Source organism: Thalassophryne amazonica, chromosome 13 (assembly GCF_902500255.1).
Source record: "Thalassophryne amazonica chromosome 13, fThaAma1.1, whole genome shotgun sequence".
Taxonomy (NCBI): Eukaryota; Metazoa; Chordata; class Actinopteri; order Batrachoidiformes; family Batrachoididae; genus Thalassophryne; species Thalassophryne amazonica.
The window spans coordinates 63,723,580-63,750,462 of NC_047115.1; the positions used below are offsets into that span (position 1 = coordinate 63,723,580).

At 40.2% G+C, this 26,883-nt stretch overlaps 1 protein-coding gene across 13 annotated transcripts in view; it reads left to right on the plus strand.

Moving 5' to 3' along the window:
* LOC117523394 (regulating synaptic membrane exocytosis protein 1-like) overlaps positions 1–26,883 on the plus strand; it is a 343,959-nt gene that overhangs the window by 97,242 nt on the left and 219,834 nt on the right. For all 13 annotated transcript variants that reach the window (XM_034184908.1, XM_034184909.1, XM_034184910.1 and 10 more), the window contains exon 3: positions 24,576–24,786. The gene's annotated coding sequence lies outside the window, so the exon portion shown is untranslated. The remainder of the gene's footprint in view (positions 1–24,575; positions 24,787–26,883) is intronic.

Sequence of the window (26,883 nt, forward strand, 5' to 3'; positions counted from 1 at the left end):
AATGACCATATTTCATGTCAGAAACTAGGTCCAGGTTGTTAAAAGCAGCATTTCTCCTTTACCTTGGGTTGTCTTATATACACATGTTTAAATGAACAAACAGTGGCTGGTTCTATTGGCTTATTAGTGCAGCAGATAACTGAACCAATCCTTCAAATGGTGATACAAGCATCAAATTCAGTTGTCTATATGATTGGAGCATCTTTTAATTTAGACCAGGGGTGGGCAACTTGTTCCACAAAGGGCCAAGAGGGTGCATGTTTTCTTTGCAGCCACTGATTCCACCAGGTGATTTCACTGATTAATTGATTCCATCTGCTCAAAGTGATATTAATCAGCTAAATCAAGCTAAAAGCTTTTAGTCATGCTCATGCTCCCAAGAACCATTCTATTGAAAAAAAAAGTCTGAAGGACCTAAAGGACATGGTTAGATGGCGAGGAGCTTTTCCAGGCATGTGAGAGGCAAATAAAGAAAAAACTCTTCAAAGACTTTTCAGCTTCCACCAGAAGCTGAAAGGTTTTTGCCATGCTAATGCTGTACTGAAGCATTTACTCAAAATAAAGTCTGAAGGACCTAAATGACATGGTAAGATGCTGACGAGCTTTGCTCATTCATGTCTGCGACATATGCATATTAATAATAATAATAATAATAATAACGAAGTCAGTAAAAATGCACTGTCATTTTCATCATTCCTTGGCAACCATTCATCAGTCACACTTTTTGTGCCCGTGATAACTTGAACAAACATTGTTGGATTTTCACCTAATTTGATGTGGATGTCCCCACTGACTATATCTCAGGCAAGTTTGAATTTGAGCATGATTGGATTTAACCAATACCCTCTAAGGACCTCTCCTTTACTGAACAGAGTATTGACTGTTGTTTTGAATATCCAATGACAGCCACAATACTTTTATTTACTTATTTATTTTGTCATTGCCAGCTGGCTCTTTTTCGTATCCTGATGGTAATGGGCCACAAAAAAAGATATCAATAGTCATTGTCCATAAATTGTAAACTTTCCAGCTTTATATTTTTAAAGCAGAACTGCCAAGTAGTTTTCTTAACCAAATCTGAAAGAGAGGTTAGGTTACAAACACAACTAGTTTTTTTTTTTTTTTCAAATATAGTATCACAACTCAAAAAGCATGTTTCAGTGAATGTTTCCTGACAATTTTGTGTTCAAGATTTAATGATAAAAATTGATAAAAATTACAGACCTCTCCATTCTTTGTATGTAGGAAATCTTGCAAAATCAGCAATAGATCAAATGCTTATTTGCCTCACTGTATGTTATTCTAAAACAGACCAAATTCTAATGTGGATAATGCCATTTGATTCTAAAATGTCTGTAGAGGAAAAACAAGTGGGGGATGCATTTTCTGGCAACCCGCATTTTGCAGCTGATAAGAATAGTTTACGTATCTATTCAGTAAAACTGATAGTCTATGCAAAGAGGCTCTGAATACTGTTTTATATCACATCGGAAAAAGAGTTAATATGTGGTGTGTTTCTGATTATTTTTTGCTTTTGGTTGAGGCCACCTAAAATCTGACAGGCACACCTTCATAATTATTTCTGACTCCACCCCTGCCATAGAAAATAAACCAATTTCTGTAAATAGTAAGAAATTAAAGTCAGTGCAGTTCAAATCATTTGCACTTGCACGCAAACACACACACCAAACCGAAACCCATTTCTAATTCTGGCATGTGTTCTACCTTCCATTCAATTTTTGAACTAGCATGAGAGGGAGGAAACTTTTTAATACTCATCTATTATAGGATACCGAATGAGCGCCAATCCATCTTGTAGATGAGTATGTAGATTAAAGGGAGAGAGAGAGAGAGAGAGGTGTGAGAATGTGACGGCCAGAGAGAGAAGCTTGAACTTTCAGAGGGCTTCTATAGCACAACAGAAGTGTGAACTGAGAGACTGACGTTACTTTAAAAAAATAAATGCTGGACACAAAATAAGCATGAGACACATTGACAGTGAGCACATTAGAAGGATGTAAGTAGAGCTAGCGTGCTTAATTTCCAAAAAGCCGTGAGGTGAATTTTTTTTCCTGTCACTGACTCATTGTTATTTGATTCATGTCTGCCTGCTTTTTGAATATTGATCCAAGAAGTGGAGGAGTGACTCATACTCAGCCACTGAGACCTGAGTCACTACAGGAAACAGCTGAAGCTGGCTCTCGGTGTCGACCCGATGCCACGTTGCCTTATGAGACGCCAGGATTTGGACCAAGCAGTGCCAACGTTTGGCTTTGCTTAAGAGGGCACTTTTTTTATTTGTGTTTTTTTTTTTTTTTTTTGCAACTTTTTGGATTTGTTCAGTTGTAACTTTAAGCTTCCCATATGGAAAATTCCAGTAATAAATCTTTGTTTGACATGTGTTGTGCTTATAAGTCTCAGTTTGATATTACACATATCTACTAAGTATTCTGTATGTGGAATTACTGTCATATATTGTTCTTTTAAGTTCCTAATTTATATAAGTTACATATTGTACAAATTTAGGATCTTATATCTGGTTTGATTGTCACATGCATTACTTACAAGTTCCACATAGAACAGATACAAACTTTATAAAATTTATGTATATCTTTTCCATATGGGTTGGATTGAGGATCTAAGTTGTGAAAGGCAGACAGAGAGGGAGAGAGAAAGCTAAAAACTGAGAAGTGATGCTTCGCCTGTAGAAATAAGTTGCATTACTACTGTAACTTAAATTTGTCATTATGAAGTACAACAAAGAACCCATCGCAGGAAGTATACTTTTTTGTTTTTGCAACACAGCCATTTGTGCGCTGTCAAAAACAAAACACTTTTGTTTTAACTATAAAAAGCTAGTACCCAGGCTGCCTTAACATTTTAAGTTATCTCAACTTAAGAAGATAAGTTGAGTTAACTTTAATAATTCAATTAACACAGTATCATATATTTTCCTGGCATAGCCACAAATGATGGATCAATGAATTTATGGTGAGCGACACATATTTGGGTTGTTTTTAAGTGTTTCTTTGTATTCTGACTAGGACTGAAATGATGACTCGAGTAAGTTGAATAATTTGATTACAAAAAATGTTCGAGGCAAATTCTTTGCCTCTTGGCTTTGTTTAATACCTGTCATCGAAGCGTTCCATAAACATGGCAAGATTGAACACTGTAGTATATACACCTTTTTAAAAGAAAAGGCTTTTTAAAAGAAAAGAGGGTCCATGCTGATCATCTGAAATAGACTCACTGCGTATTTAAAGTGAAACTGTGTGTTCATGTTTTTTTTAAATCACATGGCTCTGTGGCTGCTCTCCACCTCTCAGAAGAAGTGAAACCGAATCATGTTTAACTGAATCAAGTTTAACTATTCAAAAAAATGTGTTTCTTCAGATTCAATCAGAGTTTTCATCAACAGGGTACACGGCAGATTTATCAATGCAGCTTTTGTGGAAAATCTGCATTCCACAGCCGTTTCTCACAGGCTGTGTTCATGTTCACACGCAGCCTGTCCACTGACTGAGGATTTCTCCATCCGCTTGCACTTACAGTCTGAAACCTCTGAAACTTGTAACAATGTGAAAAAGAAATAATTACCCTTGAAAACAAAGAGGGAACACCCTAAATTTGAAAATTATGGTGCAGCACCAATGTATCATTGCTTATTAGGAAGAGCCCTAGCACTACTGACATTGTTTAAAAATGCAAAAGTACTTTTTATCAGATTACTTAATCAATTAATTAATAAAATAATGGATATATTATTCGATTCCAAAAAATATCTGATAGCTACAGCCCTAATTCTGACCGCTTTGCTCTGCATCTCTCAAATGAGGGTTGGCTGTCAATTGCTTTGTTTTGTTTTTTGCAATATTGGTGCTAAACATACTTTTAAAATGGTAAAATAAATGGTAAATGGACTGGATTTATATAGTGCTTTTCCATCTGTGTTGGACACTCAAAGCGCTTTACAAATAATGCCTCACATTCACCCCAATGTGAGGGTGCTGCCATACAAGGTGCTCACTACACACCGAGAGCAACTAGGGGATTAAAGACCTTACCCAAGGGCCCTGGGATTTGAATCATGGGATCATATTGTCTCAAGCCCAACACCTTAACCACTAGACCATGAGGCTGTTGTTACACATTATATGAAAACAATAAAAATCATAGCAGATATATGTTTTCAAGGGTCTCAGACATAATTACGTCGAATGTTGGGGATATTTGAAAAGTTAGAATTTTAGTCCAAAGTTTTTGAGTAATCCAATATCACTTCAGTCTTTATCATCGCAAAACACCAGTGACCCCCACCTGTTGATCTGTCCATGGTGACAGCATGCATGTTCTAACGTTCCGCACACAAGGCAGTTATAAAGAGCAAAAGATTTGAATTAATAAATATTTTCTCAAACATGATTCAAACTGTGGAAAATTTCTGTGTATTCAGCACAGTGGTTCATTCCTGCTGGTTTTTAGTAAACAGCATATTTTAACTCGTGCCAGCTAAGCACTGTTGATTATACAACCCCTGGCAAAAATTATGGAATCACCGGCCTTGGAGGATGTTCATTCAGTTGTTTAATTTTGTAGAAAAAAGCAGATCACAGACATGACAGAAAACTAAAGTCATTTCAAATGGCAACTTTCTGGCTTTAAGAAACACTATAAGAAATCAAGAAAAAAGATTGTGGCAGTCAGTAATGGTTACTTTTTTAGACCAAGCAGAGGAAAAAAAATGGAATCACTCAATTCTGAGGAAAAAATTATGGAATCACCCTGTAAATTTTCATCCTCAAAACTAACACCTGCATCAAATCAGATCTGCTCGTTGACATTGACCCTGTGCCATGACATTGACCCTACGTGTCTTCTTGCAAGGAATGTTTTCGCAGTTTTTGCTCTATGGCAAGATGCATTATCATCTTGAAAAATGATTTCATCATCCCCAAACATCCTTTCAATTGTCCAAAATATCAACGTAAACTTGTGCATTTATTGATGATGTAATGACAGCCATCTCCCCAGTGCCTTTACCTGACATGCAGCCCCATATCATCAATGACTGTGGAAATTTACATATTCTCTTCAGGCAGTCATCTTTATAAATCTCATTGGAAAGGCACCAAACAAAAGTTCCAGCATCATCACCTTGCCCAATGCAGATTCGAGATTCATCACTGAATATGACTTTCATCCAGTCATCCACAGTCCATGATTGCTTTTCCTTAGCCCATTGTAACCTTATTTTTTTTTCTGTTTAGGTGTTAATGATGGCTTTCGTTTAGCTTTTCTGTATGTAAATCCCATTTCCATTAGGCGGTTTCTTACAGTTCGGTCATAGATGTTGACTTCAGTTTCCTCCCATTCGTTCCTCATTTGTTTTGTTGTGCATTTTTCGATTTTTGAGACATATTGCTTTAAGTTTCTGTCTTGACGCTTTGATGTCTTCCTTGGTCTACCAGTATGTTTGCCTTTAACAACCTTCTCATGTTGTTTGTATTTGGTCCAGAGTTTAGACACAGCTGACTGTGAACAACCAACATCTTTTGCAGCATTGCATGATGATTTACTCTCTTTTAAGAGTTTGATAATCCTCTCCTTTGTTTCAATTGACATATCTCATGTTGGAGCCATGATTCATGTCAGTCCACTTGGTGCAACAGCTCTCCAAGGTGTGTTCACTCCTTTTTAGATGCAGACTAATGAGGAGATCTGATATGATGCAGGTGTTAGTTTTGGGGATGAAAATGTACAGGGTGATTCCATAATTTTTTCCTCAGAATTGAGTGATTCCATATTTTTTTCCTGTGCTTGGTCTAAAAAAGTAACCGTTACTGACTGCCATAATATTTTTTCTTGATTTCTTAGAGTGTTTCTTAAAGCCAGAAAGTTGCCATTTGAAATGACTTTAGTTTTGTGTCATGTCTGTGATCTGCTTTTTTTCTACAAAATTAAACAACTGAATGAACATCCTCCGAGGCCGGTGATTCCATAATTTTTGCCAGGGGTTGTAGTAGAAGTCATTCTTGTCACACTGACCCTGCTTTATTTTAAAATGCTTTTATTATGAAGCAGGGTCAAAATAAAAGAAAAAAAAGAAAAAGTGCAGCAGTCTTTACCGGGATTAAGAAAAATAAAAAGATGCATTATCCATATTTTGTTAAATTATTCAGTCTGTGTGTTCAGTTTGTATTCGCAGTGCTTATCTGTATACTCGAGCAGTAACTCGGCACTGGAATGAGGCACAAAAATGTGTGTTCTAATTTCGGTCAGTTGATATCAGTGCTCGGTGAATTGGTGCCATATTGGAACTGGGTTTTAGTACCCAACTCTAATTGTAACCAACGATTTATTTGAAGGGGAGATTTGTTTGTTGCAATGCAGGTGCATGACCAGGCAGTGCACATGATTTCCAAAAAGAACATCCCTGGTTTGAAGCCAATCCTGCTCCTCCAGTATTTATCATGATGTCACAAAAGGAAATGCTGACACTGTTGGTTGAATCATTGTACAAACCCAAATCAGAAAAAAATGGGGCGTATGGAACAGGCAAATGCCCCCCACCCCCCAATTGCTCCCTCAGCGATTCTTTCACTTACTTTGACTTCTGTTTGATTGCAGACAGTATAAACCCAAAATATTTCATATCTTGTGTGGTGATCTTCATTACATTTGTTAATATACATCCATCCCTGCAGTTCAGGCCTACAACACATTCCAAAAAAAGTTGGGATGCTAAAGCATTTACCACTTTGTAATGTTGACATACCTACTCACAGCACTAAAAAGATGTTTTTACATTGAGGACGCCAAGTGATGAAATGTTATGCTGCCTTCAAGACAACATGTTTTCCAGGGCCGTTCATGCATTTTTGACCAAGGCAATGCAAAACCACATTCTGAACACATTACACAGGCATGGCTGCAGAAGAAGAGGGTAATGTGTCCAGCGTCCAGCAGGACAAAGCGGGTCACATTGGCACAACAAATTGCACAGCAGCGCGGGGATCAAATTCGTGCAAGTGTCAAGGTGCCTTAACAGCCAGCAGTGCTCACTGCTTTAAAGTCTGTGTCCACACCACAGCAGTCCTAACACAACATTGCTTCCTGTCCAACCCTTCATGGTCACACTCATGCAAAATCAGATAAAATTGTGTGACTTTCTCATAGACACATATAAACAACAACAACAAAAAACAAACAAACGTGGAAGTCAAGCATTATAAACTGTGGGCCCATAAATTCATCTGACTGAAAAACAAAATACAAAAACCAGATGTTTACAAAGCAATGCATTCTGGGCTGATTTTTCCTCTCTGCGGTTGGGAGAATTACCATACCTTTTTCCAAAACATACACTGGGAGCGGTTAAAATAAAATCACTTTTTCCTGGCTTTTCTGGCTACCTTTGGTTTCATTCTGCCAAGCAGGAAAAATCAAAAGCAAACGAACAAAAGAAAAACCACCAACTTTCTAATATTTGATATGATGTTTGATATTGATCGATCACGCAAAAACCGAGGAGAGTTGACATTTGTACTTTGGTATGCTTATGTATTTTGGGTCAAGGATGAATGCTGTGAAAACAGAGAGTTGATAGGATGAATGTTTTTGGATAAATGAGCAATTTTAGCTAACCAGTAAACAATGGACATTGTGCTGCAATGTGCCATGGCAGTTTGGGGTTATGGGGTATTAAATGTTGTTATTGTGATTCATGTTCATTTAACAATGTTGTAAGTGTTATTGATTTATTGTGTTTTTGTCATTCAGTTTGTTTAGTGAATTTAAGTCTCATGTTGACGTTACCATGAGTGAGTTATTGTCAAATTGCCGGTACCATGAGTGAAAATTGTAGCGCATTGTCTCTGTTTCTGCCTGTCTAAAATTACAAGCACCTGCTTGCAGCAGAATGCGGGAAAGACAAAATGCTGTGTGTGCATGTGTGTGTGTAACTTTGATCACAGAGAAACTGGGGTGAGCTGATGTTTGCCATTTTGTGTTGTGTGGGCTGCCAGAAGAGGAGGTACTGCTGGCCCACCACCAGAGGGCGCCCTGCCTGAAGTGCGGGCTTCAGGCACGAGGGGGCGCTGCCGCCTTACAGGAACAGCCGAGGTGACAGCTGTCACTCATCAACTATGACAGCTGTCACCGATCATCTGCACTTCACCCCGGATAAAAGCAGGATGACACCTCCACCACGTCGCCGAGATATCGTACTTCTTTGGAGGTAACGTTCTCTGCCTGCGTATTGTACAAATTGATTTCAAGAGCTACTTTGTTGCAGCTGTCTACCCAGAGGACCGGCGTGGGTCGCGACTGTTTCGTTCTACTTCCCACCAGATAAGTGGTACTCAGACGCTGCATGAGTGTGTGTTAGAGGTAGAGGTGGAATTCCCACCGTTATTGTTACGGGGTGTGCACACACCCACACTTGACTGTCTTTGCTCTCCGCCAGCAGTACCAGATCCGACACGCTGAGACGGTGGCCACCTGGGGAATTCGGGACCTGGCGGCTCCAGTATCCTTCGGGTTCGGTGGCGGTGGAAATCGTGTGGTTCCGGTTCATCTCCAGACGGACGTCTCCTATCGTCGAGCCTGCCCACACGACACCTTTATTCATTGACTTGTATTTATTCTATAATCTGCTGTGTGTGGTTGTGACATTCACAACAGTAAAGTGTTCACATTTAACTCCCTCTATTGTCCGTTCATTTACGCCCCCTGTTGTGGGTCCGTGTCACTACACTTTCCCAACATTTTGTATGCTTATGAATCCTGGGTCAAGGATGAACACTGCCAAAATGGATTGTTGATAGAGCTAATATTTTTGGAGAACCTACGGATATTAGCTAACAACATTGAACAAACATCTGTGAGAGCCAGAATTCTTGCTGGTTGGTAGGTGATCAAATACTTATTTCATGCAATGAAATGCAAAATAACTATTCAAAAAATTAGAGATGCACCGATCGATCAAGCACTGATCATTATCGGCCGATCACGCCTTGATCGGTTTGATTGGTGATTGGCAAAATGCGCCGATCAAAAGGACCGATCACAACAGTGCAGGCAGTAGTGCAGGGAGCGCTTGGTCCTGTCATGACACGCTTTCCTCTGTGACATAAACTCATTTTGACTTCTGATATGAGCTGGACGGACAAGGAGAGCAGTCGCCATCATCTAATGTAGTCCATGTCCGTCCAGCTCATATCAGAAGTCAAAATGAGTCAAATGGCTCTGAGATATCTAAATAGACTGCTGTGTAATGAATGGAACCACACTGCCATCTAGTGGATGTCCAGTGTGCGTGAGTGTGTATTTGTGAATCAGTCGGCATTTGTTTGTGGATCTGTGGATTTCGCAAAAAGAATGTCTCAAAATGACGTCACAGAGGAAAGCGATGAATGCATGTAACTGGTGATCCACAAATGCTGAAACTCAATTCACAAATACAATTTCCAGTTTTACAAATGTAATTTTTTTTTTTTTTTTACAAATTAAGTTTTATATTTGCAAATACAACATTATTTGCAAAGACCAGTTTACAAGTTACAAATATGAAATTTGCATTTGTGGATATCTGGACACATTTGCAAATCAGTGATTATTTGTAGATCACCCTGTGTGCATTTACAAATATTAATGAGACAATTTTAACCCCATAGAATGAGGGTTGTATTTTACATTCTCAACGTATTCTCTGTAGGCTGTAACCTGAGCAACATGAAACATGGAAAAAAAAGCTTGCTGGTAGAACAAAGTCAGTGTAATAAAACAAAAGTTGGCAGTTTATTCTAGTGTCTTTATTTGAATACATGTTTTTTGTTTTCATCATTAAGTTTTAATGCAAAAATAGTCCTATACATTAGACCTATATTCTTATTTTGGGCATGATCCAAATATGTACTTGATCGGTATTGGCCTTGATCGGTATCAGCAGATCAAAATTTCGGTGATCGGTGATCGGCCTAAAAAATCCTGATCGGTGCACCTCTACAAAAAAAAAAAAAATCATACATTGTGATTTTCTGGATTTTTTTTTTTTTTATTCTGTTTCTCACAGTTGAAGTGTACTTATGATAAAATTACATACCTTTCCATTCTTTGTAAGCGGGAAAACTTGCAAAATCAACAGTGGATCAAATATGTACGAGGTCTATTAGATAAGAAACCGACTTTTTTTTTTTTTTTAACTATATGGATTTGAATGACGTGCGATTACACCAATCATGCTTGAACCCTCGTGCGCATGCGTGAGTTTTTTCACGCATGTCGGTGACGTCATTTCCCTGTGGGCAGGCCTTGAGTGAGATGTGGTTCAGCCCTCTCAACTGAATTCCTTTGTTTCACACGCTGCTCGAGATGGCGCGCGTTGCTTTATCAAAAATTTTTCTGGACCTGTGAGGAATATCCAAGTGGACACTATTCGAGAAATTTAGCTGGTTTTCGGTGAAAAGTTTAACAGCTGATGAGAGATTATGGAGTGTTTCTGTTGCTGTAAGAACTTCCCACGGAGCGGGACATCGCGCAGCGCTTCCAGGTGCGGTCGTCGGCCTGTTTCGACCTGAAAACATCCTAATTTAAAGCTTAATTCACCCAGCACGTCGTGAGAGAACAGAGAAGATTCAGAAGAGGCCGGCATGAGGACTTTATGCGGACATTCCACTGTTTAAGGACATTTTGTAATGAAAGACGTGCGCGCAAAATCTGTGTGCGCCGTGACAGGAAAAACACCTCCGTGTTGAAAACCATTTGTAAAATTCAGGCGGCTTTTGATGGCTTTCAACAAGTGAGTAACTGAGAAATTGTTTAACAGCTTGGGCATGTTCCAACTTGCCCGTTAAGGTTTCCAACGGAGGTGTTTTTCCTGTCGCGACCCCCCACGGTCGGGTCCGGCCCGACATGCGACTCTGCCCGCACGTTCTTTCATTACAAAATGTCCGTTAAGAATGGAATGTCCGAATAAATTCCTCATGCCGACTTCTTGTGAAAGTTCTCTGCTCTCTGATGACTTCCTGGGTCAACAGAGCCTGAAATGTGGAAGTTTTCAACTTGAAATGGCGAGACGCCGCCGCCTCGAAGCGCAGATCGCTGTCAGGCGCCGTGGGCCGTCCTTAAAGCGACACTACCAGACCAAAATCTCTCATCAGCCGTTAAAATTTGTATCGAAAACCAGCTGAATTTATCGAATGGTGTCCACTCAGTTGTGCCTTACAGTTTTTGAAAACATTTTTATCAAACAAAGCAGCAGTCTCTGAGCCATTCCTAAACAACGAAAAAACGACAAGAGGGGGGGGCGACTCCTCACTCAAAGATTGCCCACAGGCGAATGATGTAACCGACAGGTGTGAAAAAACTCTCGCATGCCCACGAGGGTTCAAGCATGTCTGATGTAATCACGTGATGACGTGAGGTGACCACATGCTGAGTGAAGCTGAGCGGCGAGTGCTTTGAACGTGAAAAAAACTTGCCACACCCTGAACAATGACAGGAACTATGTGGCGTTTCTGTGGCGGATAGTGGTGCTACATGCATCTTAATGTCACAAACACGCCATTTGTGTGACAGGGGATTTAGGCTATGCTATTTGTGTTAGTTGTAGGGTAGGTAGTACAAAGAGAAAACTTCTTTTGCAGGGGTTATCTCCAAGTTGGCAAATTTTGAAGTTTTAGTGCAATTAAAACTGCAAAGTGACTTATCTTCATTCACATTCTGCTGTGAAAAACCAACAATTAAGATTCATTTTCAGCTGCTGTATAATCATGTTGGGGGACGTCAACATAGAAGACAAACTACAGGAACAAACCAATGAAATGACTAAACGACTGCTTATACTTGTTTCGTTCATTAACACTCTCATGGACAAAGCTGAGGTTTCTCTGTAAGGAGTCAGTGCACATCTTAAGGCTGTACAACTTTATGTTAATGATACTTTGAATCATACATCATTGTTTAAAATATGGAAATATATGCAGCCACGTAAACACACACAAAAGGTTTAAGTTCTTCACACAGAAAAGTGAAGCTTTTCTTCTTGCTTTCCTTTAACCTTGTGTCTGGCTGCATTTAAATATGGATGCTTTCCTGTACGTTTTAATGAGCACGCTGCCTTTTTCTCCATCACACTGTGTTGGTGGTTCCTCTGATCTCCTCCTCTTCCCCTCTTTCTCTGTTTCTTTTCCACTCACTTTATCTTCCTCTCATTCTTGTTCATATAACGATCGAGCATCCTCCCCCATTTCCTGACACTGTTATTTGATGTAATAAAGATTTATTTTTCTCACCTGAAAAAGTCAGTTTTATGATGTGGTGTGTTTGACTGATTTGCAGGGATATATTTTGATGTATGTTTAGTTGTTTCTGTGCTTTTACGTTATGTCCTCTGGCTCACTTATTGCAAAAACGTAATTGAAATAAATGTTTCCTGCTCTGCTGTAGTTAAGTAATATGAATATTTAGCTTGTCTTGAGAATAAAATGTGACTTTCTTTGTGACTGTTGGCTGTGTGCAGGTTCACAGGTTTAAGCAAGCATATTTAAAGAACATTGTCATCACTGGTGGTTTGCATAAATTGCAGTTTGCATGCAAAAGCTGTACATTTATGTCAGTTGTACAACTATGCACACAAGAATAGCACTTGATTGAGATCAGATTCAGGAGTGTGTGTGTGTGTGTGTGTGTGTGTGGGCAGGTGTTAACAGTTGAGGTTGGGTTGTGTTTCGCCCAGTGTGTCCTGTCAGCCTCAGAGGGGTTTTCTCTGTGGTGTTTTTGGAGCAGTGGTTTGTTCTACATTCCTACTCCTCCCAGGGGAACAATGTTGATTTTTCCATCAAAGAACTGCATGTCGGACTTCTTTCTTTCTGACTTCTCCTGCTGAGATTTTTTTTTTTTTTTTTTTTTGTGGCCGGCTTGATGGGGGAGGAGGCTACATCACTGACTCCCACTCTGTAAGTACTCTACTGCAAGCAGTTAGTATCAGTATCACAAGAGAAGGGGCATTTTGAAAGTGTTAAAACATAAATTCCAGCAGTTCGGTTTACCTTTAAAAAAAAAAAAAAAACGTGAATGACTTTTGACTCAAGATTTTATGTTTTTGTGTCTTGTGTATTCTGTGAAGCATTGGGCATACAAGATATGGACAATAGAGGTGGGCGATACCGGGAATTTTGGTATTGATCCGCTACCAAGTAAGTACAGACCTAGTATCGCCAATATTGATACCAATACTGATACTTTTTCATATTTAAGCTTCATAGATCCAAAGGATCCAAAAGACCTAGGATAGAATTTTGCCAAACATTGTACGTGACAACAAAATACTTCATTATCACAATCAACATTTTTGTTTAAAAAAAAATCACTCAACACAACTTAAAACAAAATCTCCTGAGGGAGAGGCTGACAAACCACAATACAAGGTTGCTCCATGTTGTGTGACACAGCGCAGCGCTGCTCTTACAGAGAGCAGACTTTGATGAATCTGCGTGCACAGCAGTCAGTGCATGTGGGAGAAGAAAAAAGCTTGAGTATCGATCTTTTTACACGAGGATCATTCAATATAATACCAGCGTTGGTATCAATATTATCGATATTAGGATCGATCCAGCCACCTCTAATGGACAACAGTTGTACTATGATGAATTTGCTTTACCTGTGTGATGCACAAAATTAAAGCACATAGCTCAGTCATTTTAGTCCATCTTCACAAAATTTTACATGTAACAAACAATATAACTCACATAGCCTGCTTGTGCTAATAAATAAAACACAGACTGAACTGCGAAACCTTAATTGGCCTATATGTATGTGTGTGTGTGTGTGTGTGTGTGTGTGTGTGTGTGTGTGTGTGTGTGTGTGTGTGTGTGTGTGTGTGTGTGTGTGTGTGTGTGTGTGTGTGTGTGTGTATATAACAGCCAAGTGGCCTGTGTGTGCGTGTGTATGGCTTTGATGACAGAGAAACTGGGGAGGGCTGACATTTGCCGTTTGGTATGATTATGTATATTGAGTCAAGGATGAATGCTGCAAAAATGGAAAGTTGATAGCACTAATATTTTTTGGAGAAATTTGCGATATTAGCTAACAACAGTGAATAATGGACTTTGTGCTGCAATGCACCATGGGAGTTTGGGGTTTTAAATATTGTTATTGTGGTTCGTGATAATTTAACAGTGTTGTTAGTGTTATTGATTTATTGTGTTTTTGTAGTTCAATTGGTTTAGTCAGTTTAGTTAAGTATCATGTTTCTGTTATCATGAGTGAAACTGTAGTGCATTTGATGTCTTCTGACACTGTCTCTCTTTGTGGATGTGTAAAAATAGATGCAATTTCTTGCAGCAGAATGCAGAAAAGACAAAAATGTGTGTGTGTGTGTGTGTATTACTTCAATCATGGACAAACATATATATATATATATAATATATATATATATGTGTGTGTGTGTGTGTGTACTTGTATGTATGTATGTATTTTGGGTCAAGGATGAAAGCCACCAAAATGGAACATTGGTAGGACTAATATTTTTGGAGAAACTACAGATATTAGCTAACAACACTGAACAATGGATGTCGATAATTACATTATGGACTCACACGCCATTCCAGTCGGGAGCAGTAAATCATCTATATATTAAAAGCATGCATGCATGTAGTTGTGCGTGATTTTGTTTAGTAAGTTCGACGTAAGTGCATAATAGAATTGTAAATTCATTGAAAATAAATGGATGACACAAGAAAATTGATTTTTTTTTTCCCCATTGTGGTCCATTTACAAATTAAATGAGTCAAAGTAATAATGAAATGATCAAAATTATCATAATAATAATAATAATAATAATGGTGTGTATATGATAACAAGAACCTAAACAATTTATAAATACATTAAGACATTAAATTAACATTAAAAAATTACATAATTAACAGGAAATAATATGCTTGAGTTCTTCTAAAACCTATTGAGGTGTAAGGTCTAATGTTCTAAAAACATTCTGGACTCACATGCCATTCCAACTCATTACAGAAACTTTGCATAATTTATCACCCTTGAAAAATGTCAACTACCTATTTTATAAACACTACCCAAACTAGTGCCCATATATATAGTTGCCAGCAAGATGGAAATCATCTTAAAATGCAAATACTGATTTTTCAAGAGTTATTCATTTCCAAGAGAATATGTTATTGCACAAAGTCTTGTGGCCATAACCAGTCCCGTCGACAGATCTCAGTCTTAAGGGGGGCTTATGATAGCTTATTTTTGCTTATTTTTACTATTCACGCAGCCCTAATCCCTCACAATAATCATCACATTAACCATGACCGGACCAGCGCTCTCTCTCTCTCTCTCTCTCACTCACTCACTCGCACACACAAGTACAAATAACGTATTAGATCACACGCAGCATCTCGAACTAAACAAACAAAAAAAACACCACGGCGGGTGCATTTCAAAGCAACCAACAGAGGGGTAGCTACCAATTGCCAACACACACACACACACACACACACACACCGCCACCACCACCACCAACTGAGTGTGCACATGACGTATTAGATGACAACCAGCATCTCAAACTAAACAAACAAACAAACAAAAAACCACGGTGGGTGCATTTCAAAGCAACCAACAGAGGGGTAGCAGTAACAATAGTACCAATTGCCATCACACACACACACACACGCACCAGTGGTGGATACTGGTCTTTCAAGGAGGGGAAGCTCAATTTCGGCCTACATCATAAAATGTGTCGGTTTATTTATTCGTCAATTCTACCCTCCGTTCCTTTTCAAGAAACAGTACATTTTATTTGTTACAGCACTTCCAGTCAGCCAGCTCACTTTGTCATACCAGGACAGCTGAAAAGACCTGTTACTTTTCCCCACCTTTTGCACCAAATTAATCTGAGGAGTTGATCTGCCCTGCTGTTTAACTCTAAGTTTTTCTTCGTTAAGGAAGACTATCAAATGGCTTCGCCAAAATCCGGTCCACAACATTCAAATTGTCTGCCATTATGTGCAGCTTGCTACCTAGCTAGCTCGCTAGCTGGGACTGGCGCGAGGCTAGTGTGAAGTTTGTCCGCCTGAGTGCTTTGTGACGGTGGAGGAGCTCAGCAGCACCCGCTGCTCGGTAGGGACAGAAACTGCGATAGATGTCAGAAAGAGTGATAGAAGTCAGTCTCAAAACACAAGTAGCTACAAAAAAAAAACCACACCAGAAATAGAAGCTCGATTTGTCACTAGTCGTTTTTAACAAAGAAAATCCCATTAAGAGGATTAGGAAAGTCTCCGGTTCAACTCAGAACAGAATGAAAATTAAAAAATGCTCCCACGGATGTTTACAGCAAAAGATCGCTGATTCGCTCATTTCGCTGTCAATCAAAAAGGGATTCAGCCTCAGACAGATCATCCAATCATCATGCAGAAGCTGAGCGTCCAGGCCAGCCCACTGCCCCATAGACCCCCAGATACGCTGAGCGTCCGATGGGCGTGACAAAGCCCAGCATTTATCCAATGACTCGTCTCGTTTTGCTGCACTTTTTGCTTCGCTACTGAACTCTGTGGACTCAGCGTCCACACTGTTTAAAGCACTGTGAAGCTGCGGGAATGAGTGAGAGGAAAGTCGCGTCGTTACCAGTGATAAGAAGCTGATTCTGAAAAAAAGTTGAGCGCGTTGTAGCGCATATTTAGTCAATGACATGTACACACAACAGTATATATTTGATCACTTATTTTTTGACAGTTTAGGGGAAGCTGAGCTTCACTTGCAGTCTTAGCAATCGCCTCTGACACACACACACACACACACAATAAAAATTTGGACCTACTTTGAGTAGAGTGTCAGCGCTGTCCTCTCTTTCGTCCACCCTGTGTCAGTACAGGATCCACGGAGGTAGAAATGGGTCCAGGGTTTTCTTTGCCAACGACATCATGTGTTGGTTTATCCAAAGTTACCGATGTTGGGGTTTTAAACCAGTTACGTATATCCATATTTAGGAAAGCACAAAAACTAGCTGCTGTCTGCTGGCAAAAACTCACACTTCATTTTCCCCCCATAAATGTGGTAACTGATTGTTGCTGGGCAACACTGACGTGATTACATATGTAGACAAACTTTCCAACAAACTCACACGGTTTTAATATATTTGATGTCAGTGATTATGCAACACTGGCCATTTTAACCCAAAGCAAGTACAATAAAATGAAATTAGGATTTTATTTATCTATTTATTTATTTGATATCTGTGACTGTGATCTGACTTGGGTGGGCGGGCCTAAGCATATCAGTGGGTGGGCACTGCCCCCTAGGGCCCGCCCATAGTGACGGGTGTGGCCATAACTATGGAGTTTCAGCCAGCTCTGCTATGCATGCTCAATTCATTCGGATCACAAAAAAGAAAAAAAAAAAACAGTCAAAACCTTCAAAATCTTTTCATATTCATCATAATTCAAACTGCATCAATTTATTCTTAAATATTAATGCTCCTGCTAATGCTACTAATATTACTACTACCAATGATTATGATATCTTAAATATATAAATTATTAAGTAATAGAATCTGCTCATTATTGTACAAGAACACCTGAATGCACCCTTGCTCCAAACATTGACATATGCTAGACAACATTACAGCCCGCCAGAAAGACAGAGTCTTTATGGTGTCCCAACTTAATTGGAATTTGGGTTGTAAATAAATGGAATGTGTATGGGCTTATTTGCCAAAATTTCAGGTTGAATTATAGAATAGCCAGGTATACATTCAACATTATAAAACTAATGAGGTCAATTACATTGCATTTATGACATTTCATCTACAAAGGCTTCCTTCCTGGCTTCTTTCCTTAATTCCTTCCTGTCAGCTCTTGCACTCCTGAACTTCTATTTGCCCTGTCCTCATTCTCCGCCTTGTCAAATCCAGTTAATCAACACATGTAACACCTCAGATAAAACCAATAGTCTCTTGTTTGTTACTCATATCGAACTGAAGACTTGCTTGTGTCAAATGACAGCATACATAAACTGTTGCTTGAGTATGAACTCATAAAACATTCTCTCAACAAAAGCCAGTGGTTTTACTTATTGCCTTCATCACATTGAAATAATCTCCTGTTACAGTTTTTATTGTGTTTTATTGCAATATGAAACTGAATTATTTGCATTACTTCCAATCACTAGACTAGACCATGGTGAAATTTTAAAGCTGCATGTTTATGCTTGATATATTTGTTAAATATCATATGTTTCCCTCTATACACAGCTGTGTGCAAAACCCAGAAGAATCATAGTGTTCATGTGATTTTTGATGTGGGTTTTTTCTATTAGTGTCCCAGTCAAAGACCAGAATATTTAATTTTCTGACAATGAATTTCTGACCGAGGACCATGGTCTCAAATTGGTAGATGCTGATTCTCATCCCAATCACTTCACACTCAGCCTGAAACCAGCTCAGTGTGCATTGGAGGCCACTGTCTGATGAAGCCAACAGGAACACATCATTGACAAAAGCAGCGATGCAACTCTGAGCTCACCAAACTGGACACTCTCCGGTCCCTGACTGTGCCTTGAAATCCTTTCCATGAATATCATGAAAAGGACTGATGACGAGGGGCAGCCCCGGCATAGTCCAGCAGGTCTGATGTAATGTAGAGAATCCAGGCACAGCTCCTACTGTGGTCATATAGAGACCGGATCACACATTGTAGCAAATCCAGTACATCATACTCCCACAGCACCCAGAGGATACCCAGAGGGACCCGGTCATATGCCTTTTCTAAGTTCACAACACACATGTAGACTGGTTAGTCATACAACCAAGACCTTTCGAATATCCTTCTGAGAGTAAAATTGCTATTCAATTTGCAAAATTACAGCTCTTTGTAATGACAAGCTCATATGGGGGGAATTCAATAACAAATATTTTATTTCCATCCTGGTCGTGGAACAACCAACCAGCTCTTCACTCTCACAAGCAACCTGGTGGGTGCCTGGGAGTCTGCCCATCCAATCTACATGTGTTTTGTGGACTTGGAGAAGGCGCATGATAGGGTACCCCAGGAGATACTGAGGGAGGTGCTGCAGGAGTATGGAGTGAGGGTGTCCCTTCTCAGAGCCATCCAATTTCTGTACTCACAAAGCGAGAGCTGTGTTCGGGTGCTCGGCAGTAAGTCAGACTCATTTCTGGTGGGGGTTGGCCTCCGCCAGGGCTGTGCCTTGTCACCAACCCTGTTTGTGATTTTCATGGACAGGATATCGAGGCGTAGTTGGGGACAGGAGGGTTTCCAGTTTGGTGGCCTCAGGAACTCATCACTGCTTTTTGCAGATGATGTGGTCCTGTTGGCTTCATTGGCCGGTGACCTCCAACACTCACTGGATCGGTTCACAGCTGAGTGTGAAGCAGCTAGGATGAGGATCAGCACCTCTAAATCTGAGGCCATGGTTCTCAGCAGGAAACAAATGGATTGCTTGCTCTGGGTTGGGAATGCGGTCTTGCCCCAAGTGAAGGAGTTCAAGTACCTTGGAGTCTTGTTCACCAGTGAGGGAACAATGGAGCATGACATTGGCAGGAGCAGGCGTGGTGTTGCATTCACTCTACCTTACTGTTGTGATGAAAAGTGAGCTGAGCCAAAAGGCAAGCTCTCGATCTACTGGTCAAGCTTCGTTCCTACTCTCACCTATGGTCATGAGGGTTGGGTCATGACCAAAAGAACTAGATTGCTGCTAGAAATGGGCCGAAATGGGCTTCCTTCGGAGGGTGGCTGGTGTCTCCCTTAGAGATAGGGTCAGACGTTTGGTCATCCGTGGGGAGCTCAGAGTAGAGCCGCTGCTCCTTCACTTTGAAAGGAGCCATCTGAGGTGGTTCGGGCATCTGGTAAGGATGCCCATGGGAAGACCAAGGACTAGATGGAGAGATTATATCTCCACACTGACCTGGGAATGCCTCGGGACCCCCCAGTCAGAGGTGGTCAATGTGGCCCGGGAAAGGGAAGTCCGGGGTCCCCTGCTAGAGTTGTTGCCCCTGCAACCTGATCAGCCAACCAGTTGAAGATGAAGATATTTTATTTTCTTTTTGACGGTGTCTGCAGGAGGAAGCGTGTGTGCACATGCATGAGCTTTTGAAATTACCGGAAGTTACCTTTGACCTTGTGTGATGGCTGTACATGGGGCATGCACGCTAACATCCATACGATGTCCTGTAAATCACTTCAGATGTGTTATTTGGTGTCAAAAAGAGTATTTATTAGTTTTTTTAAAGTGTGTATTTCTACACTAACTTTTACAAAATATATGAGAAACAGATTTAAAATAAGCTGTTTCTCATATATTTAAAGCGGTTGAAGATGAGTGATGAGTGTTTCAAAGCATTTCCTGCAATATCCTCCTAACTACCAGGACATACATACATATATATATATATATATATATATATATATATATGTATATAATATAGATACACACACAGGTGCTGGTCATATACAATCAGAATATCATGAAAAAGTTGATTATTTCACTAATTCCATTCAAAAAGTGAAACATTGTTGGGTCTGGCATGTCGCATCTTCCTCTTCACAACACCCCATAGATTTTCTATGGGGTTAAGGTCAGGCGAGTTCGCTGGCCAGTTAAGTACAGGGATACCATGGTCCTTAAACCAGGTACTGGTAGCTTTGACACTGTGTGAAGGTGCCAAGTCCTGCTGAAAAATGTAATCTGCATCTCCATAAAGCTGATCAACAGCAGGAAGCATGAAGTGCTCTACAACTTACTGGTAGACAGCTGAGTTGACTTTGGACCTCAGAAAACACAGTGGACCAACACCAGCAGATGACATGGCACCCAGAACCATCACTGACTGTGGAAACTTTACACTGGACCTCAAGCAACGTGGATTCTGTGCCTTTCCTCTCTTCCTCCAGACTCTGGGACCTTGATTTCCAAAGGAAATGCAAAATTTACTTTCATCAGAGAACATAACTTTGGATCACTCAGCAGCAGTCCAGTCCTTTTTGTCTTTAGCCCAGACAAGACGTCAAGTCAGCAGTCTTCCCCATGATTGTATAGCCTACAGAACTAGACTGAGAGACCAGTTAAAGGCCTTTGCAGGTATTTTGAGTTAATTAGCTGATTAGAGTGTGTCACCAGGTGTCTTCAATATTGAACCTTTTCACAATATTCAAATTATATGACCAGCACCTGTATGTATGTATGTATGTATGTACACTCAACAAAAATATAAACGCAACACTTTTGGTTTTGCTCCCATTTTGTATGAGATGAACTCAAAGATCTAAAACTTTTTCCATATGCACAATATCACCATTTCCCTCAAATATTGTTCACAAACCAGTCTAAATCTGTGATAGTGAGCACTTCTCCTTTGCTGAGATAATCCATCCCACCTCACAGGTGTGCCATATCAAGATGCTGATTAGACACCATGATTAGTGCACAGGTGTGCCTTAGACTGCCCACAATAAAAGGCCACTCTGAAAGGTGCAGTTTTATCACACAGCACAATGCCACAGATGTCGCAAGATTTGAGGGAGCGTGCAGTTGGGATGCTGACAGCAGGAATGTCAACCAGAGCTGTTGCTCGTGTATTGAATGTTCATTTCTCTACCATAAGCCATCTCCAAAGGCATTTCAGAGAATTTGGCAGTACATCCAACCAGCCTCACAACCGCAGACCACGTGTAACCACACCAGCCCAGGACCTCCACATCCAGCATGTTCACCTCCAAGATCGTCTGAGACCAGCCACTCGGACAGCTGCTGAAACAATCGGTTTGCATAACCAAAGAATTTCTGCACAAACTGTCAGAAACCGTCTCAGGGAAGCTCATCTGCATGCTCATCGTCCTCATCGGTGTCTCGACTTGACTCCAGTTCGTCGTCGTAACCGACTTGAGTGGGCAAATGCTCACATTCGCTGGCGTTTGGCACGTTGGAGAGGTGTTCTCTTCACGGATGAATCCCGGTTCACACTGTCCAAGGCAGATGGCAGACAGCATGTGTGGTGTCGTGTGGGTGAGCGGTTTTCTGATGTCATTGATGCATTTTGAATGCACAGAGATACCGTGACGAGATCCTGAGGCCCATTGTTGTGCCATACATCCAAGAACATCACCTCATGTTGCAGCAGGATAATGCACGGCCCCATGTTGCAAGATTCTGTACACAATTCTTGGAAGCTGAAAATGTCCCAGTTCTTGCATGGCCGGCATACTCACCGGACATGTCACCCATTGAGCATGTTTGGGATGCTCTGGACCAGCGTATACGACAGTGTGTACCAGTTCCTGCCAGTATCCAGCAGCTTCGAACAGCCATTGAAGAGGAGTGGACCAATATTCCACAGGCCACAATTGACAACCTGATCAACTCTATGCGAAGTAGATGTGTTACACTGCATGAGGCAAATGGTGGTCACACCAGATACTGACTGGTATCCCCCCCAATAAAACAAAACTGCACCTTTCAGAGTGGCCTTTTATTGTGGACAGTCTAAGGCACACCTGTGCACTAATCATGGTGTCTAATCAGCATCTTGGTATGGCACACCTGTGAGGTGGGATGGATTATCTCAGCAAAGGAGAAGTGCTCACTGTCACAGATTTAGACTGGTTTGTGAACAATATTTGAGGGAAATGGTGATATTGTGTATGTGGAAAAAGTTTTAGATCTTTGAGTTCATCTCATACAAAATGGGAGCAAAACCAAAAGTGTTGCGTTTATATTTTTGTTGAGTGTAATTGGTGTGTGTCCTCTGGCTTCATGGATAGATAAAGCTGAGTATCATCTGCGTAACAATGAAAATTTAAGCAATGCTTTCTAATAGTACTGCCTAAGGGAAGCATGTATAAAGTGAATAAATTCGGTCCTAGCACAGAACCTTGTGGAACTCCATAATTAACCTTAGTCCGTGAAGAAGACTCCCCATTTACATGAACAAATTGTAATCTATTAGATAAATATGATTCAAACCACTGCAGCGCAGTGCCTTTAATACCTATGGCATGCTCTAATCTCTGTAATAAAATTTTATGGTCAACAGCATCAAAAACTGCACTAAGTTCTAACAGGACGAGCACAGAGATGAGTCCACTGTCTGAGGCCATAAGAAGATCATTTGTAACCTTCACTAATGCTGTTTCTGTACTATGATGAATTCTGAAACCTGACTGAAACTCTTCAAATAGACCATTCCTCAGCAGATGATCAGTTAGCTGTTTTACAGCTACCCTTTCAAGAACTTTTGAGAGAAAAGGAAGGTTGGTCTATAATTAGCTACAGTTAGGGTTGTTCTTATTTTCTTCAATTAGTGATGAATAGTAAGATGTCCTAGCTTTACGGAGGGCTTTTTTATAGAGCAACAGACTCTTTTTCCAGGCTAAATGAAGATCTTCTAAATTAGTGAGATGCCATTTCCTCTCCAGCTTACGGGTTATCTGCTTTAAGCTTCGGGTTTGTGGGTTATATCACAATATATGTGTGTATATATGTATATGTATATATATATGTGTGTGTGTGTGTGTAAGGATTAAACAACAAGAAGCATGACGCGGAGTCTAAAACACCACCACGACGCAAAGCAAATTGGTGAACGCGAAGTGCATTCAAACCGTATAATGCACAGCTTCGAGTTGTTCAATCCGAGTTGTTCAATTATACCATGGTCCAACACAGTGAGCTAACACACAAATATTTATTTATATTAACTTTTTTTGTGTTCTCTTCTTTCCCATCTTCAATCTTGTCCAGTTCGTCTGATGTTAAATCTTTATGCTGTTGCTTTTGCTGTTCTTCTCGTTTGCTCTCGTCCTCTTCCCATTCCTCAAACATTTTATTTTGGCCAAAAATATTCTAATTCACTTGGAAATCCATGTTTTATCACGTTTCTGTCATTTACCTGTCAAAACACAGCTGATCTGCACCAACTGTTTTGCTTGTTGCTATGGTGACGACGAGAGCGGAGTGATATTACAGTGACTTAACTCGCTGAACTACGTGTGCGTATACACGAAAATAATGCACGCCAGTTAGACATGGAATTCTCACTGACCATGGTGTATATATATATATATATATATATATATATATATATATGTGTGTGTGTATGTATGTATGTATGTCCTGGTAGTCAGGAGGATATTGGATTATTTAGTTTGAGCAAGCAGTCAGCTAACATTATCAGGCCTCCCGACTCTGATTGGCTGTTGCTGTATGCTTCCTAATATCTCAATCAGCGAAAGTCAGAGGAAGCCCCCACGTGATCGAGGACGGCACTATGGTCGCTATCATAGACTGTATGAGTTGTTGCTGAATGTAGTAGTTCAAGGCCATCTGTTCATTTGAATTTTTTCCTTTCAGAGAAACTATTATTTTTTTTCCAGACAATGCAAATTTTGATCATACTGGTAATGTCATAATCACCTATTTACAGGCTAATAAATACAATTATAGTGGTGCCAAAGAAAATTCTTTTTATGACTTAAAGCTTAAAGAACCCAAAGGCTTTTAAGTTTGAAAAGACACCACAATTGATGTCTGTGTTTTATTTATATATTTTCCAGAGGCATACAGCAGCAGTTGTCCAGCTACAGAGAGACGGTAATAAGGCAGGCTACGGCGGCGGCGGGCTCAGCCGTTCACCGAGATGATGCGCCCACCTGCGGAATCTGCCACAAAACAAAGTTTGCAGATGGATGTGGGAATCTGTGCTCATACTGCCAGATCAAATTCTGTGCCCGTTGTGGGGGGCGAGTCTCCCTGCGATCCAACACGGTGAGAATAAAGATAGTCATTCATGTTTTATTGCATACTTAATGTATTGTATATTGTATTGTGTATATATACACGTCTTAACTCGTATGTTTATTTGGCATATGGTACCACATGGAAAAACAACTTTATTGACCTAATAGCAGCTTGTGCTAGTGAAATTGGCCCCTGAGTGTTGATTCCTGTTTACTGCAGTATATTGTTTGAAACAAAACACATCTTGATGGCAGGTGCAGATTAAGTGTTGTAAATACTTTTGGAGCATGTCAGAGTTGTATTTGCGGTTTAGCAGGCACATTAACTCGCTGTAAAGCAGCACATCAAATCAAATCAAATCAAATCAATTTTATTTATATAGCACCAAATCACAACAAACAGTTGCCCCAAGGCGCTTTATATTGTAAGGCAAGGCCATACAATAATTACGGAAAAACCCCAACGGTCAAAATGACCCCCTGTGAGCAAGCACTTGGCAACAGTGGGAAGGAAAAACTCCCTTTTAACAGGAAGAAACCTCCAGCAGAACCAGGCTCAGGGAGGGGCAGTCTTCTGCTGGGACTGGTTGGGGCTGAGGGAGAGAACCAGGAAAAAGACATGCTGTGGAGGGGAGCAGAGATCAGAGCACACATGAAGGTTATTATGTCCATTAGTCATGATGTACTTTGAATATACTATCACACAGAGTGGTGGCACTTGACATCCTCTTTAAATGAGACTGTGTCAGGCATACAGTACTGTGATATTGAGAAAGTGCATGCAAGTGAATTAGTGCAAGTGTATTAGTGCCAACCTGTCTGCATGTACAAATCCACCAAATCTCCCTGAGGTGAAGCAATGAAGTAGTAACAACAGTTTTTTTGTTTTTGTTTCCATGAGTGTTTACTTTTATTGTGTTTTATGGTTGTTTTCAATTCATTTTCATTGTGTATGTTCATGCATATACAGTAGTGTTCAGAATAATAGTAGTGCTACGTGACTAAAAAGATTAATCCAGGTTTTGACTATATTTCTTATTGTTACATGGGAAACAAGGTACCAGCAGATTCAGTAGATTCTCACAAATCCAACAAGACCAAGCATTCATGATATGCACACTCTTAAGGCTATGAAATTGGGCTATTATTTAAAAAAAAGTAGAAAGGGGGTGTTCACAATAATAGTAGTGTGTCATTCAGTCAGTGAGTTTGTCAATTTTGTGGAACAAACAGGTGTGAATCAGATGTCCCCTATTTAAGGATGAAGCCAGCAGCTGTTGAACATGCTTTTCTCTTTGAAAGCCTGAGGAAAATGGGACATTCAAGACATTGTTCAGAAGAACAGCGTAGTTTGATTAAAAGTTGATTGGAGAGGGGAAAACTTATACGCAGGTGCAAAAAATTATAGGCTGTTCATCTACAATGATCTCCCATGCTTTAAAATGGACAAAAAAAAAAAAAAAACAGATGCGTGGAAGAAAACAGAAAACAACCATCAAAATGGATAGAAGAATAACCAGAATGGCAAAGGCTCACCCATTGATCAGCTCCAGAATGATCAAAGACAGTCTGGAGTTACCTGTAAGTGCTGTGATAGTTAGAAGACGCCTGTGTGAAGCTAATTTATTTGCAAGAATCCCCCGCAAAGTCCCTCTGTTAAATAAAAGACGTGCAGAAGAGGTTACAATTTACCAAAGAACACATCAACTGGCCTAAAGAGAAATAGAGGAATATTTTGTGGACTGATGAGAGTACAATTGTTCTTTTTGGGTCCAAGGGCCACAGACAGTTTGTGAGACGACCCCCAAACTCTGAATTCAAGCCACAGTTCACAGTGAAGACAGTGAAGCATGGTGGTGCAAGTATCATGATATGGGCATGTTTCTCCTACTATGGTGTTGGGCCTATATATCGCATACCAGGGATCATGGATCAGTTTGGATATGTCAAAGTACTTGAAGAGGTCATGTTGCCTTATGCTGAAGAGGACATACCCTTGAAATGGGTGTTTCAACAAGACAATGACCCCAAGCACACTAGTAACCGAGCCAAATCTTGGTTCCAAACCAACAAAATTAATGCCTCGCAGATGTGAAGAAATCATGAAAAACTGTGGTTATACAAC